General features: G+C 38.4%; 1 pseudogene; it reads left to right on the top strand.

The window, feature by feature from the left end:
* Positions 1 to 3695: 3695 nt before the first annotated feature.
* Positions 3696 to 4669, top strand: LOC131839920 (vesicle-trafficking protein SEC22a-like; annotated as a pseudogene).
* Positions 4670 to 21756: the final 17087 nt, after the last annotated feature.

The following is a 21756-nucleotide window of genomic DNA, read 5'->3' as shown; positions in this document are numbered from 1 at the left end:
GTCAAGAAAACAAAGAGGCAACCCACGGAATGGGAGAAGATATTTGCAAATGACACTACAGACAAAAGATTGATATCCAGGATCTATAAAAAACTTCTCAAACTCAACACACACAAAACAGATAATCATATCAAAAAATGGGCAGAAGACATGAACAGACATTTCCCCAATAAAGACATACAAATGGCTATCAGACACATGAAAAAATGTTCATCATCACTAGCCATCAGGGAGATTCAAATCAAAACCACATTGAGATATCACCTTACACCAGTTAGAAAGGCCAAAATTAGCAAGACAGGAAACAACGTGTGTTGGAGAAGATGTGGAGAAAGGGGAACTCTCTTCCACTGTTGTTGGGAATGCAAGTTGGTGCAGCCACTTTGGAGAACAGTGTGGAGATTCCTCAAGAAATTAGAAATAGAACTTCCCTATGACCCTGCCATTGCACTACTGGGTATTTACCCCAAATATACAGATGTAGTGAAAAGAAGGGCCATCTATACCCCAATGTTTATAGCAGCAATGGCCACAGTCACCAAACTGTGGAAAGAACCAAGATGCCCTTCAAGGGACAAATGGATAAGCAAGATGTGGTCCATATACACTATAGAGTATTATGCCTCCATCAGAAAGGATGAATACCCAACTTTTGTAGCAACATGGACGGGACTGGAAGAGATTATGCTGAGCAAAATAATTCAAGCAGTAGGAGTCAATTATCAAATGGTTTCACTTATTTGTGGAGCATTACAAATAACATGGAGCACAAGGGAAGATGGAGAGGAGAAGGGAGTTGAGGGAATTTGGAAGGGGAGGTGAACCATGAGAGACTATGGACTCTGAAAAACAATCTGAGGGGTTTGAAGTGGTGGGGGTGTGGGGTGGGAGGTTGGGGTACCAGGTGGTGGGTATTAGAGAGGGCATGGATTGCATGGAGCACTGGCTGTGGTGCAAAAATAATGAATACTGTTATGCTGCAAATAAATAAAAAATTTAAAAAGTCTGAGAATCACGTTTTATTATTTTTTAAAAGATTTTATTTATTTATTTGACAGAGAAATCACAAGTAGGCAGAGAAGCAGGCAAAGAGAGAGGAGGAAGCAGGCTCCCTGCTGAGCAGAGAGCCCAATGCGGGGCTGGATCCCAGGACCCTGGGATCATGACCTGAACTGAAGGCAGAGGCTTTATTTAACCCACTGAGCCACCCAGGCACCCTTGAGAATCATGTTTTAAAGGAGCTTTCTTGAATTTAAACTTAAGGACCCCTGTTGGAATCTTACCTTAAAGATCAAAGAAAAATCGTCTTGTGGTCATGACAAGGAGAGGGGAAAAGTAACCATTTTGCAATATGCACAGAACTCTCTATTGTCATTAAGAAAGCCTGCACTTTGAGGAGAACTATTTTAACTCAAGCCTAATCTACTAGAATTTTATTAAAGACCAAGTGGGTGGGGTGCCTGGGTGGCTCAGTGGGTTAAGCGTCTGCATTCGGCTCAGGTCATGATCTTAGGGTCCTGGGATCAAGCCCTGCATGGGACTCTCTGGTCAGCGGAGAGCCTGCTTTCCCCCCACAGCCTGCTGCCCTGCCTGCTTGTGATCTCTGTCTCTGTGTCAAATTAAAAAAAAAAAAGAAAAGAAAGAAAGAAAGAAAAAAAAAAGACCAAGTGGACTAAGTCAAAAGAAATATTCAACTCTAGCTCCCTCTGTCTTCGATGCTGGGAAAGGGAAATACCAACTCAAGCTCACTAAAACACTAAGACCTAGTCATAAGACTGTAGAATGCTCCCCTTCTCCCCACACCTCACCAGCACATCAATAGGGCTCCTGTAGAATAATTGGGGATTACTGCTGAAATAATTACAACCCTCAGAAGCCCAGATGGCAAAAACAGTTAAGAGTCCAACTCTCAGTTTCAGCTCAGGTCATGATCTCAGGGTCATGAGATGGAGCCCCACATCAGGCTACATGCTCAGTGCAGAGTCTTCTTAAGACTCTTCCTTTCCCATTGCCCCTCCCTACCACTATTTCACTAGAAACAAAGAAATATATCTTTAAAAAAAACCTGCAAGTCTCACACCCTAGGTTAGAAGTTTCTAAGAAAATCCAAAGGCAACAGGGAAGACAATGATAAGGACACTAGGGGAAATCTTAGCCTCTAACACTACAGCAAACACGACATAACACCTAGCCAGATAAATTTAAAGCTTCACTGTAAAGGTCTATGTACTTCAGTTCCTTTTATGCAACACATCTTATCGAGCTTTCAACAACAACAAAAATTACAAGTCAATTTAAAAATCAAAAAGTCTGAGAGACAAAGACAGTTCTCAAGCCAGAGTCAGCTATGGCAGAAATTTCAGAATCATTAGACTGAGAATTAAAATAACTAGGAAAAAGATGCAAAGGCTGTAATGAAAAAGTGGACAACATCAAGAATGGATGTGTAATATAAGACAAAAAAAATAATGTAAGACACAAGATGGAAATTCTAAGAAAAACTCAGAAGGGACTGTTAGAAATCAAAAACACTGTAACAGAAATGAAAAAACCCTTTGGCGGGTTCATCAGTACCAGATATGGCCAAGGAAATAATCATTGAGCTTGAAAATATGTCGGTAAGAACTTCCGACGGTAAGAACTGAAAAAAAGAAAAACATGAAACAAAAATTTTAAAATATCTATAGTTCATGTTCATGGATAGGTAAACTCAATATTGTTAAGATATTGATTCTTCAAAAATTGATCTATAAATTCAATGCAGTCCCAAATATCATCCCAGCAAGTAACTTTGTGAATATTAACTAACTGATTCTACAGTGTATATGAAAAACCAAAAGCTCCAGAATGGTCAGCACATAGTGAAGAAGAACAAAGTCAGAAATGTGCAACCTACCAAGACTGTGTTAAGAAGAAATAGACAATTTGAAAGACCGATAACAAAGATTGACTCAGTAATCAAAAACCTCCCAATAACAACAAAGGCCAAGGACAAAAAGCAAAAATTCCACAGGTGAATTTGACCACATATTTAAAGAATTAATACAACTATGTCATAAACTATTCAAGCTTCCAAATTCATTTTATAAGGCCAGCATCACCCTAATACAGACAAAGACACTATAACAAAAAAAGACCACAGGGCAATATTTATAATGAACATATGTAAAAGCTCTCAACAAAATGCTAGCAAACAAATTCAACAGCACACTGAAAGGATCATGACCTTGTAGAATTTATCCATAGGATGCAAAGTTGTTTCAATATATGCAGATCAGTCAATGTGTTACACCAAATAACAGAATAAAGGATAAATATCACACAATCATCCTCCCAGATGCCAAAAAGGCTTTTGACAAAATTTAACACCCTTTTGTGATAAAAACTCCCAGCAAATTGATACAAAAAGTACTTACCTAAAACAATAAAGGCCATATAGAAAAAACCTATATCTAACATCATAGTCAATGGTGAAAAGCTAAAAGCTATTGAGATCTGGAGTAAAACAAGGATAACCATTCTCACCACTTCAACACACAAAAATCAGTAGTTTTTTATTCACTGACAATGAGCTGTCTGAAAAGAAATTTAAAAATCCAATTTACATTAACATCAAAAAGAACAAAATGCTTAGGAATAAACTTAACAAAGTTGGTGAAAGACATGTACACCCAGAACCATAAAACTTGGATGAAAACAATTTAAACAGGTACAAATAGACTGCGGCTCACATCTCTTGGAGCTGTGGGTCCTGGCTGGACAGGTCTCCTCACTGGTTGGAATGTGTATAATTTGATCTGCGTCAGTCATTCGTGATGGGCTGCCACTTTCTGCAGGAGTACAGAAAACATTTTAAAACACTTTCAAAGAAACTTGCTCAGCTTCCTAATGGATGTACCCTGAAAACTGGACATTATAATATTCATTTTATTAGCTCCCTGGGAATGAGTTACATGATGTTGTGCCCTGAAAATTACCCAAATGCTCTGGTCTTCTCTTTCCTGGATGAGCTTCAGAAGGAGTTCACTACTACTTATAACATGATGAAGACAAACCCTGCTGTCAGACCATACTGTTTCATTGAGCTTGATAACTTCATTCAGAGGACCAAGCAGCAATATAATCATCCTGGTTCTCTTTCAACAGAGATAAATCTATCAGACATGCAGATGGAAATCAAGCTGAGGCCCCCTTATCAAATTCTGTGTGTGAACTGGCGTTGGCCCATGGAGTCACATCTGCATTTTCTTTTGACTCTAAAGGTGCTGGTAAGGTTTCTTCTGCTCACCTGTGACTGGAACCAGTGGCTCTGTCAGAGACTGTGGCATTTATCCTCAGTCTTATATGCAGCTCTGAATTTAATTTGAGGTTTTCATGCCATAGAAAAGTCTTTTGCGGAGTGATGGTGAAGATTTTAATTACATCATTGCATTTTTTTCCTTGGAGCAGCAGCCTGTCTTTCCCAGTGTTATTTACTTGCCTATTACCCTGGCTGGCCGAATGTCAAATCTTTTTTGACTTTTGGTTTAATCTGTCTGTGCAACATGTATCTCTATGAATTGCTCAATCTGTGGCAGCTTTTCTTTCATGTGACTGTGGGAGCGTTTGTTCCACACTGCAGATCTGACTAAGGCAAGCCCAGAACAAGGCTCCTAATTACGATGTCTGACTCCATCCTTCAGACACACTGCCCTGGCATCCGGGGAAAAAAGAGGGAGCATATCCTAACTGCCACTGTGATGAAGAAACCGCTCTCCATAATCGAGAAGCTCTGCTTTCTTTCTCTCCAATTATCCTTTTAATTTTAAATCAGCATGTCATGCCTGGGAGTGTGCAGTTCCTGCTAGGCAAGCTCCTCACATTAGTCTTGAAAGTTTACCTATCCATGAACATAAACTATAGATATTTTAAAATTTTTGTTTCATGTTTTTCTATTTTTCAGTTTGGAAAGTATTCAGAGGAGGAGGAGAAGTCTCGCTCCTGGGCCATGACCATGGAAGAACAATCAGAAGCCATTTGGAGACTTGGACAGAGTCCTTCTGAAGAGTTCAATCAAAAAACGTGTGTGGTACATGCTCTGAGGACCAAGTGGGGACTCTATAGCCTGGATTCGACTTTGTGAGGCATAAGTATAGCCCAGACAAAAAGATGTCATGGAGTTTATGTTTAAAATAACTTGCTAAATATCAGATTACTTGCACTCTTATAGTATCATGAGTTTATGAAGTCCAGGATGGTGTAGAATTGGTTCTTTTTTCCTGTTATATCTTTGCTCGAATCTTAACTCTGGAAATCACTTGATCTAGGAGAAGGCTTTTTTGAGCTTATCTCTAGAACATTACAAGTATTGAGAACAAAGTAATGTGTTTCCTTTCTAGACCATGTTTGTAATTTCTTTTGAAACGCTTTTTAAAAAAGATTTTATTTCTTTTATTTGACAGAAATCACAAGTAAGCAGAGAGGCAGGTAGAGAGAGAGAGAGGAGGAAGCTGGTTCCCCGAGGAGCAGAGAGACCAATGCAGGGCTCGATCCTAGGACCCTGAGATCATGACCTGAGCTTAAGGCAGAGGCTTTAACCCACTGAGCCTCCCAGGCACCCCTCAAAATCACTTTTTAGACATGTGATTTGTTAGATTATAGCCATTGTTCCCCAGACTTCAATCACTTGAGTATTAAATATACTATTATTTCTTGGTATTTACCTTTTAAAATTTAAAGTAGTTTAAAAACAAACTAAGCTCTACTCCAAGAAGAAAACCAGCATCAATTTACCATGAGTAACTACAAAATGAAACAAAAAATGTTATTAAATTCTAACTAGATACTAATGCCCCCTGAGGCTCTGAACCCAAGAAGCCTGCTCTTTGTTGCAGTGAGAGAGATCTTAGCCAACAACAAAATGAGGCTCTCTCTGTGGAATTATCAGAAGGAAAAAATTGTAAAGGGAATGACATTTTCCCTGTGACTCTGTATTATTTATTTCTGTGTTGTATGCCACCCAAAGTCCCCTTGTGGGCCACCAGTGGTGTTAGTCCTGCCCTATGGAAACACTGACCTATACTAAGAGAACCAGGAGGTAAATTCTCCTGGCAGCTCATTCTACACTGGCTTTGAGGAGTTCAGCACTTAGTATCTTAGAGAAATTGTTTGCTTTTTGATAACATTATAAGGTTGTTCAAGCAGTTATGAATTAACAATATAGGAAGAACAGTGTGATACCACTAGCAAAGTCTGCAACTCTCCTGGTTTGAAAGTTACCTTCATTAATGATTCTCTTTTGTGTTTATTTTTTTTTATTTTTTAAAAGATTTTATTTATTTATTTGACACAGAGAGAGATCACAAGCAGGCAGAGAGACAGGCAGAGATATAGGGGGGAAGCAGGCTCCCCACCCAGCAGAGAGCCCAATGTGGGGCTTGATCCCAGGACCTGAGATCATGACCTGAGCTAAAGGCAGAGGCTTAACCCACTGAGCCATCCAGGCACCCCTTCTTTTGCTTTTTTTAAAGAAAAGATTCCAAGCAAAGTATATATAAGGAACTAACATTTTATATCCAGAAAACAGTGGGCCCATTACATATAATTCATCTTACTGGGTGTATTTACTAAGCAGAATGGTCCAGAGGGGTAAAGTTGTTGAACTACCATGTTTACCAGAACCCATATATGTAGGTATGTCTGCAACTGTAAAATCTTGCTTAAGTAGGGGTGGAGGAATCAAGATGGCAGAGGAGTAGCAGAATGAGATGACATCAGGTCGCAAGAGTTCAGCTAGATAGTTATCAAACCATTCTGAACACCCACAAACCCAACAGGAAATTGAAGAGAAGAAGAACTGAAGGCAGAGGCTTTAACCCACTGAGCCGCCCAGGCGCCCCAGGACATTTAATTTTCACATATAATAGGAACTCTAGAAATGGACAAATCCAGAATTATTAAATGGTTCAGTAGGATGAAGACATTTAATTTGAATTCCTGCTATATTCTTGACCTTGCCCTCATGGTTGCAAGAGGATTACTTCTCCAAGGCTCATATATTATTTAAAGAGAATTCTCAAGGAAAGAACAGGGAAAATTGGGAGAGGGGGGAATAATCCCTTTAAATCATATGTTTTCTTTCACACACAGAATCAAGTGGTTTAATTGCAATAAATATCCAGCTGAGGCTTGAGTGTCATTATTTCAGTATAATTAGTGTGTGTATTTCCTTATAATTTCATGAAACCTTCATGTCTTAACAATGGTATCAAATGTTCCAGTTTCTACACATTTAAATGCAAAAACGGAATCTGTTTTAAAATGTTCAAATAAGTGTACAAACAAAGCTATAGCCAAAGATGGTGGAAACAAGATGACTTGTACTTAGTGGGGAACAAAATAATGAAATACCTCAAACTCTTTGACTGACACATGAAAATCCAAATTTGACATAGGAATAAAAGAATATGATGTCTTTAAGTTAAGTATAGATAAAGTTAAGCCAAGTGATATACGTTGTCCATCCAAATGCTAAATTAAAAAAATTTGCGACAACATGGATGGAACTAGAGCATATCATGCTTAGCGAAATAAGTCAAGCAGAGAAAGACAACTATCATATGATCTCCCTGATATGAGGAAGTGGTGATGCAACATGGGGGCTTAAGTGGGTAGGAGAAGAATCAATGAAACAAGATGGGATTGGGAGGGAGACAAACCATAAGTGACTCTTAATCTCACAAAACAAACTGAGGGTTGCTGGGGGGAGGGGGGTTGGGAGAAGGGGAGTGGGGTTATGGACATTGGGGAGGGTATGTGCTATGGTGAGTGCTGTGAAATGTGTAAACCTGGAGATTCACAGACCTGTACCCCTGGGGATAAAAATATATGTTTATAAAAAATAAAAAATTTTTAAAAAAGATATAAATGAAAAAAAAATGTATGTCAAAATACTGTGGTATATAGATACAGTGGAATATTATTCAGCCACAAAAATGAAGTTGTGATATGGATGAGCCTTGAAATCATCATGCTAAGTGAAATAGGCCAAAAATAAATGAACAATATTGTATGATTTTACTTATATGAGGTACCTAGACTAGGCAAATTCACAGAGATAGAAAGCAGAATGGAAGTTACAAGTGACTTGGGCAGCAGGGTGCTGGGAGCCATGGCTCAAATAGGGCAGAGTTTCTGTCTGGAATGATGAAAAGTTTTTTGAAATAGAGATGATGGTTACATAACACTGTGAGACACTTAACTGAATTGTGCACTGAATTGTACCCTTAAAAAGTCATTAAAATGGGACGCCTCATGTTATATATATTTTGCCACAATAAAAAGAAAAAAGTTGAAAGAATCTAGGAAAAATATTAAAGGGGTTATTAGAAGTAGTAAAACCAACTAAACATGGGAATTAAGTCTGAAGAATTGCTTTAACTAGGGTTATGAAACTACGTGAATGTAATAAATAATCCTTGAAATAGAAATTGAAAAACCCAAAGAAAAATTAGCAATCATAACAGCAATAACAATATGATCCTAAAATTTATATTTTAGACACCAAATATGCAACAAGATAAAGAAGAAAGTGAGGAAGCAAAATATTCAAATTTTTTAAATGGTTGGACTATTTTTTTCATAATCAATGTTGCAAAAGAGAAGTAACATTTTTCCTTTTTTATCATTTTGCTGTAGAGTCTTAAACCCAGTGTGTACAGTGAGCATAAGACAAAATTGGGATGAGAATCAGTGGCCTGAAATGCTCATATTCAGCTCAGTCTCTCCCAACTCACTTTATGGCACACAACCAAAGCTACACTTTTTTTTTTTTTTCCAGAAAAGATGTTATTTACTTATTTGTCAGAGAGAGAAAGGGAGCACAAGCAGGGGGAGAGACAGGCAGGGGGAGAAGCAGGCTCCTCACCAAGCAAGGATCCCTATGTGGCACTTGATCTCAGGACCCTAGGATCATGACCTGAGCAGAAGGCAGATGCTTAATCAACTAAGCCATTCAGGTGTCCCAAACCAAAGCTACACTTTGATGTTCATCTAATTTGTCTCAGTCAGTGTGGTAAGCACTTTATAATAATTGCCTCATTTAACCTTAACACATTTCTATAAGGCAGAAATAATATGGAGGGACATCAATATGGGATAAGGCCAACTCACTGTCATCTCTCTCATTGAGACATGGATATGGAACAGTCTAAGGCTAGAGAGAGAGGAGAAAGGAAACGAGTTACACTTTCTGGTAAATCAAGTTTTTGTAGGTCTAGAAGAGTAAAGAAAGAAGTAAGCAAGCTGAATAATTCAAGATGTGTTATGATCCATTCATCTGTTGATGGACATCTAGGTTCTTTCCATAGTTTGGCTATTGTGGACATTGCTGATGAATGGATCAAGAAGATGTGGTATATATACACAATGGAATACTATGCAGCCATCAAAAGAAATGAAATCTTGCCATTTGCGACACCATGGATGGAACTAGAGCATATCATGCTTAGCGAAATAAGTCAAGCGGAGAAAGACAACTATCATATGATCTCCCTGATATGAGGAAGTGGTGATGCAACATGGGGGCTTAAGTGGGTAGGAGAAGAATCAATGAAACAAGATGGGATTGGGAGGGAGACAAATCATAAGTGACTCTTAATCTCACAAAACAAACTGAGGGTTGTTGGGGGGAGGGGGTTTGGGAGAAGGGGGTGGGATTATGGACATTGGGGAGGGTATGTGCTTTGGTGAGTGCTGTGAAGTGTGTAAACCTGGAGATTCACAGACCTGTACCCCTGGGGATAAAAATATATGTTTATAAAAAATAAAAAATTAATAAAAGAAAGTGAAACATCAAAAAAAATGTGTTATGAACTAACAGGAATCTGATCTATTTGAAAGAAAGAGATTGTGGGAAGTACATAAGAGGAAAGGATGCATCAAATGAGAACATAAAAGAATAAAAAGACCCTAAAAAAATTACAAGGAAATCCTACAGAGGAGAAAGGTAAGAAGCAACAGGGATTTGCTAAATAAGGATGTGTGAATTTCATTGATAGGAATCAAGAGATAAAGGTGCACACACGCACATGAACACGCACACACACAGAGACACAAAGTATTTAGACTACAATCTCAGTAAAATCTTACCTAACAGAAAGACCAAACATGTGCTAAGGGTACCATCAAATTAATGCAATCGGGGGAAATTTTTCTAAATATAGAACAAATCATTGAAGTAGTAATTGTTGGGGAATAATCTAGCATCTTTCCTGGTTTCCTTACTCTAGTTCAAAATTTTACTTTGAACTATGTATATGAAATAGCACCATAATGTCTTCAGAACTTAGAACAGCCTGAAGGTCTTACTCTTGGCTCTATATCCTGCACAACTCTCGCTACAATCCCTTTTCTTCCCACCATGTCTGGGTAAGGACCAGTAATGTTCAAGTCAGGTCAGTTGAATAGTGTTCTGCAACATAGTCTAAAGAGTGAAAACTGACATGGAAAATTAACAGTCCTTTAACCCAAAGTCATAGCTTTCCAAATCATAGGAGCCCTTATGAACACATTGTAACCCTCATTTTGATTGCTGTAATTCAGAGCTACCCACTTTTACTTCCTTTCCCTCTTTAGGAAGAGGTCATAGTCCTCACATTGACTACATTTCCTCATTCCTTCCAAATTTACTTCCTCTTCAGGCTTACTTTCTCCTTCCCTTGCTAACCCTAGAGACAGTAGCCAGGGAAGGAGGACTGTGGAAGGAAGAAGAGCATGGCAAGAGGTGAAAAATTCAACCACAAATTCTCCTAAGTAATAAACTCAGCATTTCCTCTCACGCTTAGTTTCGCTGATTCCAGAAGGACTTACCCAGTAGTCCTGCTGACACACATATTCTTCTGTCTCCCCTTGCTTTCCTCCTGTTCTGCTTTCCCATATCTTTCTTAATTAGTCACTTTTGTTGTTTATTTCTGAAATAATTTGGGGCATTGTGTGTGAGTATACATTTCTTAACGCATTAAATAACTAAAACATTCTGCTGTCATTGCACATGACAGATGAGTTGATTGAGTAGAATTATTGGGTCATAAATATTTTAACAGTATATTATTCTATATCCATTGTCACCTGTTTCAGAAAATAAGTCTGGGGTCAGTGTTGTTCTGTTCCTTTAGTGTATAGGTTACCTATCCTTCCCTTCCTAGTTAAAACGTGTTGCTGAGGGGCGCCTGGGTGGCTCAGTGGGTTAAAGCCTCTGCCTTCGGCTCAGGTCATGATCCCAGGGTCCTGGGATCGAGCCCCGCATCGGGCTCTCTGCTCAGCAGAGAGCTTCCTCCTCTCTCTGCCTGCTTCTCTGCCTACTTGTGATCTCCGTCTGTCAAATAAATAAATAAAATCTTTAATAAAAAAAAAAAAAAAACGTGTTGCTGAAATAGTATGTGTGATTCTCTTTTTATTATTTACTTCCTAAAATACAGTGGTCCATTTTAATCTACATATTTCATTATCTTTCTCTCTTTAAAAACATTTGTTACTCCAATCACGTATTTGACACATATTTTCTTTTATTCTATTTATTATGGTTGATACTTAGAAAAGACCTCTATTTCCTAGATTGTATTTCTATTCTCCATCCTCTATAGACCATTTTTGTCCATCTCCTCAGTCATCTACTAGAGTTTCTCAGATTTAGCTTCCTCTTATAAATTTATTTTTCTATGCTATCAATTATATTATTTACTTCCTGCCATATAGATTTTAATTACAATGTAAAATTTTTAATGTTCTACAAGCCTCGCTACTCTCACCAAACGTCATTTCATCTCTTCCTATTATAATCTGATGCCATCATGCTCTCTTCCATGTTTGTTCATAGCTCATAAAGGCCGCAACATGTGGAAACCTACTGAGGATGACAAAATATCTAACTTCTCAGGATACTGTTCCTTCACGTTGATACTCCTTGTCTTACCCAATAATCCTTCATAACATAAGGCTGATTTTTTTTGTTCATTCAATATAAAAGATACAAATATATGTCACTCTTGTTTACTTCTGCATATCTGTATGTTAATTCATATCCTGTGACTTTACTGAGTACATTTTTAAGTTCTACTGGCTTTTTGGTGATTGAGGGTGTTCTCTATATACAGTAGTATGTCATCTCCAAATAGTTACATAGAAGTTTTACTTTTTCCTTTCCAATATGAATACCTCTTGAGCTTTGGATCTTGACAAATATTTATATAAATAAAATCCTTTGGCCAGCATCTACTTTTTTTCAAAAAGATTTTATTTATTTATTTGACAGAGAGAGAGAGATCATAAGTAGGCAGGGAGGCAGGCGGGGGGTGGGGTGGGAATTAGGCTCCCTGATGAGCAGAGAGCTGAATGCAGGACTCAATCCCATGACCCTGAGATCATCACCTGAGCTTAACCCACTGAGCCACCCAGGTACCCCCAGTATCTACATTTTTTAAAATTTCTTTTTTAATGCATAAATAATATTTATTCATTTATCTTACTTTGCTATTTATTTTATTTTAATTATGTTGTGTTAGTCATCATACAATACATCATTAGTTTTTGATATAGTGTTCCATGATTCATTATTTGTGCATAACACCCAGTGCTCCCTGTGATGCATGCTCCCAATTTTCAGCGTATTTCACCTCCCATCACCAGGACAAAAATGGAAACATTAAGAGAAAAAAAGAGCAGACTGATTATGGCATCCTTACACAAATCCATAGCTAAAATTTTCCAATCACTAATGGTTATAATTTAAAATTTTCAGTACCTAGAATGATTCTGACCATCTCCAAATAATTCATAATTCATCATTGTTAACTATGTGCCAGGTCAAATCCATTAGAAGCCCTTTGCTCCAATCTTGAAGGCTTCCAAACCATTCCTTTTAAAGTGTAAAATAGTTTAAGAAAATTTACTTTTTCCATAACAGAATTTAAATATCCTGTTACTGCATTTACTGATGTGAACTTTTTTGCTACTGTAACAAACCCAAGTGACTTGTTAACCAGAGGTTGGCAAATATTGTGCTATGCCAAATTTCCTGAAGTTTATATTTCATAAAATGTTAGAAATAAAAAAGATCTTATATAAGTTTAAGTACAGTAGTTTTTAGACTTGAGTACCTGGATCTTTGGTGATATTTCCAAAGGTTGTGCTGACAAAGATAGCATAAAGGGAATCATTGTCTAGATCCAATTTCATATGTAACTGGCTAAAATTTCCCTTTTCCAAACTCCCCTATCATAATTACTTTTCTCTGTAAAAGAAAGATATATGTTTTTTTTTTCTCTTTATTGATAAGCACTTGCCTGGAGTGTTATAAACCCCAGTGTGTCAATTAACATAAAATGACATACTGATATATGTTTAGAAAAAAAATTACTCTACTTATAGATGACAAATACATTTGAAAGTTAGAATATTTCCATTTCTTTGCTTTCAATAAATTGTTTTAGAAGATTCTATTCATTTACTTGACAGAGAGAGACACAGCGAGAAAGGAAACACAAGCAGAAGGAATGGGAGAGGAAGAATCAGGCTTCCCACCCAGCAGGAAGCCCAATGCGGGGTTCAATCGCAGGACCCTGGGATCATGACCTGAGCCAAAAGCAGACACTTAATGACCAAGCCACACAGGTGTCCCAATTTCAATAAAATTGAAGAGATATTAATAAGAGAGGTTAGCTGAGTCATCATTAATAAGAAATGATGCTAGTTCCTTGTATAATTTTGGGTACATAACTCAAAAAATTCAACAAATCAGATAGTATTGTATTAACAAAACTTTTTGTTTTCTATTCCTATTTCCATATTTATCTGAACAAGATTTCTTGGTATTTCAATCTATAAAAAATTATGAAAGAATTTATGCTGAATCTTGTAGATTGCAGTAACTTATAACATTAATTATGAATACATGCTATAATTTTTAAAAGTCTAAACTTTTAAAATTTTTTGAAGTCTAAATTTTTTTAAGTCATTAAGAGAAGATTTTTAATAAAATTGTATTTTTTGTTTAATAATTATACACCAACCATCCAATGTAATTACATTGTTTTGGTTATTTCTACACTAATAAAAATTGTAAGGAAAACTGAATTCACAAGAATTTTTGCCATCTAGATAAAAAAAATTAAGATAAAATAGTAAATGGAAGTTTATAAAAATTACAGACTTTTCTCCCCTAGGCTGGAATCAACAATTTACCTAAAGTGCCCAGGTTCTTTTTGTGGAGGATGGTATTTAGAGACCAAGATCTCAACCCCCAGTGAGGTTATTGCTTCTAGGATGTCACTGCTTTTAAGCTGTCTAAGCACTCAGAGCTACTTACATGCACACAAACACACATACACAGACATGCTCCCCTATACCCATATCCTATTTTTTTCTCTTAAAAACTATGAATTTATACTGATCTTTCCATTTCTTTTTTTTCTTTTTTAGATTTTTTAAAATTTATTTTTTATTTTCAGCATAACAGTATTCATTATTTTTGCACCACACCCAGTGCTCCATGCAATCCGTGCCCTCTATAATACCCACCACCTGGTACCCGGACCTCTCACCCCCCGCCCCTTCAAAACCCTCAGATTGTTTTTCAGAGTCCATAGTCTCTCATGGTTCACCTCCCCTTCCAATTTCCCCCAACTCCCTTATCCTCTCTAACTCCCATGTCCTCCATGCTATTTGTTATTTTATGAAATTTTTATTGTGTTATGTTAGTCACCATACAGTACATCATTCATGTTTTTTTGAAGATTTTTATTTATTTATTTGAGAGAGAGACAGTGAGAGAGAGCATGGGAGGTGAGAAGGTCAGAGGGAGAAGCAGACTCCCCATGGAGCTGGGAGCCTGATGCGGGACTCAATCCCTAGACTCTGGGACTGTGACCTGAGCTGAAGGCAGTTGCTTAACCAACTGAGCCACCCAGGCACCCCACATCATTATTATTTTTTTTTAATTTTTTATTTTTTATAAACATATATTTTTATCCCCATGGGTACAGGTCTGTGAATCACCAGGTTTACACACTTCACAGCACTCACCAAAGCACATACCCTCCCCAGTATCCATAATCCCACCCCCTTCTCCCAAACCCCCTCCCCCCGGCAACCCTCAGTTTGTTTTGTGAGATTAAGAGTCACTTATGGTTTGTCTCCCTCCCAATCCCATCTTGTTTCATTTATTCTTCTTCTACCCACTTAAGCCTCCATGTTGTATCACCACTTCCTCATATCAGGGAGATCATATGATAGTTGTCTTTCTCTGCTTGACTTATTTCGCTAAGCATGATACGCTCTAGTTCCATCCATGTTGTTGCAAATGGCAAGATTTCATTTCTTTTGATGGCTGCATAGTATTCCATTGTGTATATATACCACATCTTCTTGATCCATTCATCTGTTGATGGACATCTAGGTTCTTTCCATAGTTTGGCTATTGTGGACATTGCTGCTATAAACATTCGGGTGCATGTGTCCCTTTGGATCACTACATTTGTATCTTTAGGGTAAATACCCAATAGTGCAATTGCTGGGTCATAGGGCAGTTCTATTTTCAACATTTTGAGGAACCTCCATGCTGTTTTCCAGAGTGGCTGCACCAGCTTGCATTCCCACCAACAGTGTAGGAGGGTTCCCCTTTCTCCGCATCCTCGCCAGCATCTGTCATTTCCTGACTTGTTGATTTTAGCCATTCTGACTGGTGTGAGGTGATATCTCATTGTGGTTTTGATTTGTATTTCCCTGATGCCAAGTGATATGGAGCACTTTTTCATGTGTCTGTTGGCCATCTGGATGTCTTCTTTGCAGAAATGTCTGTTCATGTCTTCTGCCCATTTCTTGATTGGATTATTTGTTCTTTGGGTGTTGAGTTTGCTAAGTTCTTTATAGATTCTGGACACTAGTCCTTTATCTGATATGTCGTTTGCAAATATCTTCTCCCATTCTGTCAGTTGTCTTTTGATTTTGTTAACTGTTTCCTTTGCTGTGCAAAAGCTTTTGATCTTGATGAAATCCCAGTAGTTCATTTTTTCCCTTGCTTCCCTTGCCTTTTGCGTTGTTCCTAGGAAGATGTTGCTGCGGCAGAGGTCGAAGAGGTTGCTGCCCGTGTTCTCCTCAAGGATTTTGATGGATTCCTTTCGTACATTGAGGTCCTTCATCCATTTTGAGTCTATTTTTGTGTGTGGTGTAAGGAAATGGTCCAATTTCATTTTTCTGCATGTGGCTGTCCAATTTTCCCAGCACCATTTATTGAAAAGGCTGTCTTTTTTCCATTGGACATTCTTTCCTGCTTTGTCGAAGATTAGTTGACCATAGAGTTGAGGGTCTATTTCTGGGCTCTCTATTCTGTTCCATTGATCTATGTGTCTGTTTTTGTGCCAGTACCATGCTGTCTTGATGATGACAGCTTTGTAATAGAGCTTGAAGTCCGGAATTGTGATGCCACCAACGTTGGCTTTCTTTTTCAATATCCCTTTGGCTATTCGAGGTCCTTTCTGGTTCCATATAAATTTTAGAATTATTTGTTCCATTTCTTTGAAAAAGATGGATGGTACTTTGATAGGAATTGCATTAAATGTGTAGATTGCTTTAGGTAGCATAGACATTTTCACAATATTTATTCTTCCAATCCAGGAGCATGGAACATTTTTCCATTTCTTTGTGTCTTCCTCAATTTCTTTCATGAGTACTTTATAGTTTTCTGAGTATAGATTCTGTGTCTCTTTGGTTAGGTTTATTCCTAGGTATCTTATGGTTTTGGATGCAATTGTAAATGGGATTGACTCCTTAATATCTCTTTCTTCTGTCTTGCTGTTGGTGTAGAGAAATGCAACTGATTTCTGTGCATTGATTTTATATCCTGACACTTTGCTGAATTCCTATACAAGTTCTATCAGTTTTGGAGTGGAGTCTTTTGGGTTTTCCACATATAGTGTCATATCATCTGCGAAGAGTGATAATTTGACTTCTTCTTTGCCGATTTGGATGCCTTTAATTTCCTTTTGTTGTCTGATTGCTGAGGCTAGGACCTCTAGTACGATGTTGAATAGCAGTGGTGATAATGGACATCCCTGCCGTGTTCCTGACCTTAGCGGAAAAGCTTTCAGTTTTTCTCCATTGAGAATGATATTTGCGGTGGGTTTTTCATAGATGGCTTTGATGATATTGAGGTATGTGCCCTCTATCCCTACACTTTGAAGAGTTTTGATCAGGAAGGGATGTTGTACTTTGTCAAATGCTTTTTCAGCATCTATTGAGAGTATCATATGGTTCTTGTTCTTACTTTTATTGATGTGTTGTATCACATTGACTGATTTGCGGATGTTGAACCAACCTTGCAGCCCTGGAATAAATCCCACTTGGTCGTGGTGAATAATCTTTTTAATGTACTGTTGAATCCTATTGGCTAGTATTTTGTTGAGTATTTTCGCATCTGTGTTCATCAAGGATATCGGTCTATAGCTCTCTTTTTTGGTGGGATCCTTGTCTGGTTTTGGGATCAAGGTGATGCTGGCCTCATAAAATGAGTTTGGAAGTTTTCCTTCCATTTCTATTTTTTGGAACAGTTTCAGGAGAATAGGAATTAGTTCTTCTTTAAATGTTTGGTAGAATTCCCCCGGGAAGCCGTCTGGCCCTGGGCTTTTGTTTGTTTGGAGATTTTTAATGACTGTTTCAATCTCCTTACTGGTTATGGGTCTGTTCAGGCTTTCTATTTCTTCATGGTTCAGTTGTGGTAGTTTATATGTTTCTAGGAATGCATCCATTTCTTCCAGATTGTCAAATTTATTGGAGTAGAGTTGCTCATAGTATGTTCTTATAATAGTTTGTATTTCTTTGGTGTTAGTTGTGATCTCTCCTCTTTCATTCATGATTTTATTTATTTGGGTCCTTTCTCTTTTCTTTTTGATAAGTCTGGCCAGGGGTTTATCAATTTTATTAATTCTTTCAAAGAACCAGCTCCTAGTTTCGTTGATTCGTTCTATTGTTTTTTTGGTTTCTATTTCATTGATTTCTGCTCTGATCTTTATGATTTCTCTTCTCCTGCTGGGCTTAGGGTTTCTTTCTTGTTCTTTCTCCAGCTCCTTTAGGTGTAGGGTTAGGTTGTGTACCTGAGACCTTTCTTGTTTCTTGAGAAAGGCTTGTACTGCTATATATTTTCCTCTCAGGACTGCCTTTGTTGTGTCCCACAGATTTTGAACCGTTGTATTTTCATTATCATTTGTTTCCATGATTTTTTTCAATTCTTCTTTAATTTCCCAGTTGACCCATTCATTCTTTAGAAGGATGCTGTTTAGTCTCCATGTATTTGGGTTCTTTCCAAACTTCCTCCTGTGGTTGAGCTCTAGCTTCAGAGCATTGTGGTCTGAAAATATGCAGGGAATGATCCCAATCTTTTGATACCGGTTGAGTCCTGATTTAGGACCGAGGATGTGATCTATTCTGGAGAATGTTCCATGTGCACTAGAGAAGAATGTGTATTCTGTTGCTTTGGGGTGAAATGTTCTGAATATATCTGTGATGTCCATCTGGTCCAGTGTGTCGTTTAAGGCCTTTATTTCCTTGCTGATCTTTTGCTTGGATGATCTGTCCATTTCAGTGAGGGGAGTGTTAAAGTCCCCTACTATTATTGTATTATTGTTGATGTGTTTCTTTGATTTTGTCATTAATTGGTTTATATAGTTGGCTGCTCCCACATTGGGGGTATAGATATTTAAAATTATTAAGTCTTCTTGTTGGACAGACCCTTTGAGTATGATATAGTGTCCTTCCTCATCTCTTATTATAGTCTTTGGCTTAAAATCTAATTGATCTGATATAAGGATTGCCACTCCTACTTTCTTCTGATGTCCATTAGCATGGTAAATTCTTTTCCACCCCCTCACTTTAAATATGGAGGTGTCTTCGGGCTTAAAATGAGTTTCTTGGAGGCAACATATCGATGAGTTTTGTTTTTTTATCCATTCTGATACCCTGTGTCCTTTGACAGGGGCATTTAGCCCATTAACATTCAGGGTAACTATTGAGAGATATGAATTTAGTGCCATTGTATTGCCTGTAAGGTGACTGTTACTGTATATGGTCTCTGTTCCTTTCTGATCTACCACTTGTAGGCTCTCTCTTTGCTTAGAGGTCCCCTTTCAATATTTCCTGTAGAGCTGGTTTGGTGTTTGCAAATTCTTTCAGTTTTTGTTTGTCCTGGAAGCTTTTAATCTCTCCTTCTATTTTCAATGATAGCCTAGCTGGATATAGTATTCTTGGCTGCATGTTTTTCTCGTTTAGTGCTCTGAAAATATCATGCCAGCTCTTTCTGGCCTGCCAGGTCTCTGTGGATAAGTCAGCTGCCAATCTAATATTTTTACCATTGTATGTTACAGACTTCTTTCCCAGGCTGCTTTCAGGATTTTCTCTTTGTCACTGAGACTTGTAAATTTTACTATTAGGTGACGGGGTGTGGGCCTATTCTTATTGATTTTGAGGGGCGTTCTCTGAACCTCCTGAATTTTGATGCTCGTTCCCTTTGCCATATTGGGGAAATTCTCCCCAATAATTCTCTCCAGTATACCTTCTGCTCCCCTCTCTCTCTCTTCTTCTTCTGGTATCCCAATTATTCTAATGTTGTTTCGTCTTATGGTGTCACTTATCTCTCGAATTCTCCCCTCGTGGTCCAGTAGCTGTTTGTCCCTCTTTTGCTCAGCTTCTTTATTCTCTCTCATTTGGTCTTCTATATCACTAATTCTTTCTTCTGCCTCATTTATCCTAGCAGTGAGAGCCTCCATTTTTGATTGCACCTCATTAATAGCTTTTTTGATTTCAACTTGGTTAGATTTTAGTTCTTTTATTTCTCCAGAAAGGGCTTTTATATCTCTCGAGAGTGTTTCTCTAATATCTTCCATGCCTTTTTCAAGCCCAGCTAGAACCTTGAGATTATCATTCTGAACTCTAGATCTGACATATTACCAATGTCTGTATTGATTAGGTCCCTAGCCTTCGGTACTTCCTCTTGTTCTTTTTTTTTGTGTTGAATTTTTCCATCTTGTCATTTTGTCCAGATAAGAGTATGTGAAGGAGCAAGTAAAATACTAAAAGGGTGGCAACAACCCCAGGAAAATATGCTTTAACCAAATTACAAGAGATCCCAAATCGTGAAGGGGGAGAAAGGGGATAAAAAGAGGTTCAGAAAGGAAGAAAGAAAAAAAAAAGAAAAAAGATTAAAAAGAAAAGAAAAGAATTAAAAAAAAAAACAAATAAAAATATAAAAAAAGAAAATATGTATATATATTAGATAAACTAGTTAAAAAACGTTAAAAAAGAAAAAGGTAAAAGTTAAAAAAAAATTTAACCAGAAGGTGAGAAAAAAAACAAAAAATGAAAAAGAAAAAAATTAAATTAACTGCAAGACTAAAAAAAATCACAGGGAAAAAGCCTTGAGTTCCGTGTTTTGCTTTCTCCTCCTCTGGAATTCTGCTGCTCTCCTTGGTATTGAAACCGCAGTCCTTGGTAGGTGAACTTGGTATCGGCTGGATTTCTTGTTGATCTTCTGGGGGAGGGGCCTGGTGTAGTTATTCTCAAGTGTCTTTGCCCCAGGCGGAATTGCACCGCCCTTATCAGGGGCTGGGGTGAGTAATCCTCTCGGGTTTGCTTTCAGGAGCTTTTGTTCCCTGAGTGCTTTCCGTAGAGTTCGGGAGGACGGGAATACAAATGGCGGCCTCCTGGTCTCCGGCCCGGAGATGCCGAGAGCCCAGGGCCCCACTCCTCAGTGTCCTCAGAGAACAGCACCCAGTTACTTCTGTCTGCCTGACCTCCGGCCGCGCTCCGAGCTCACCAAGCCTGCGACCGGTTCAAGGTAATCCCGAGCTGCGAGCTTACTGTCAGCTCTGTCTCTCTAGCCGGCTTTCCTGTTCCAATACCCGCAAGCTCTACGACACTCAGACACCCCCGATCCTTCTGTGACCCTGCGGGACCTGAGGCCACATTAACCCCGCGTGGGCTTCGCCCTGGTTTAGTCTCTGGAGCGATGTCCCTCAGCGGAACAGGCTTTTAAAAGTCCTGATTTTGTGCGCGGTTGCTCCGCCGCTTGCCGGGAGCCGGCCCCTCCCCCCGGGGTCTATCTTCCCGTGGCTTTGGATTCACTTCTCCGCCAGTCCTACCTTTCAGAAAGTGGTTGTTTTTCTGTTTCCAGAATTGCTGTTCTTCTTCTCTTCAATCTGCTGATGGATTTTCAGGTGTTTGCAATCTTTAGATAAGCTATCTAGTTGATCTCCAGCTAGCTGAAATAGTCTCAGCCTGCTACTTCTCCGCCATCTTGATTTCTTTCTTTCTTTCTTTCTTTCTTTCTTTCTTTCTTTCTTTCTTTCTTTCTTTCTTTCTTTCCAGCATAACAGTATCATTATTTTTTGATCACACCCAGTTCTCCATGCAATCCGTGCCCTCTTAATACCCACCACCTGGTACCCCGACCTCCCCACCCCCGCCACTTCAAACCCCTCAGATTGTTTATCAGAGTCCATAGTCTCTCATGATTCACCTCCCCTTCCTATTTACCCCACCCCCCCTTCTCTCTAACTCCCCATGTCCTCCATGCTTTTTGTTATGCTCCACAAATGAGTGAAACCATATGATAATTGACTCTCTCTGCTTGACTTATTTCACTCAGCATAATCTCTTCCAGTCCCGTCCATGTTGCTACAAAAGTTGGGTATTCGTCCTTTCTGATAGAGGCATAATACTCCAAGTGTATATGGA

This window comes from Mustela lutreola, chromosome 8 (assembly GCF_030435805.1).
Source record: "Mustela lutreola isolate mMusLut2 chromosome 8, mMusLut2.pri, whole genome shotgun sequence".
Lineage (NCBI taxonomy): Eukaryota > Metazoa > Chordata > Mammalia > Carnivora > Mustelidae > Mustela > Mustela lutreola.
This window is presented reverse-complemented; position numbering and strand designations above follow the sequence as displayed.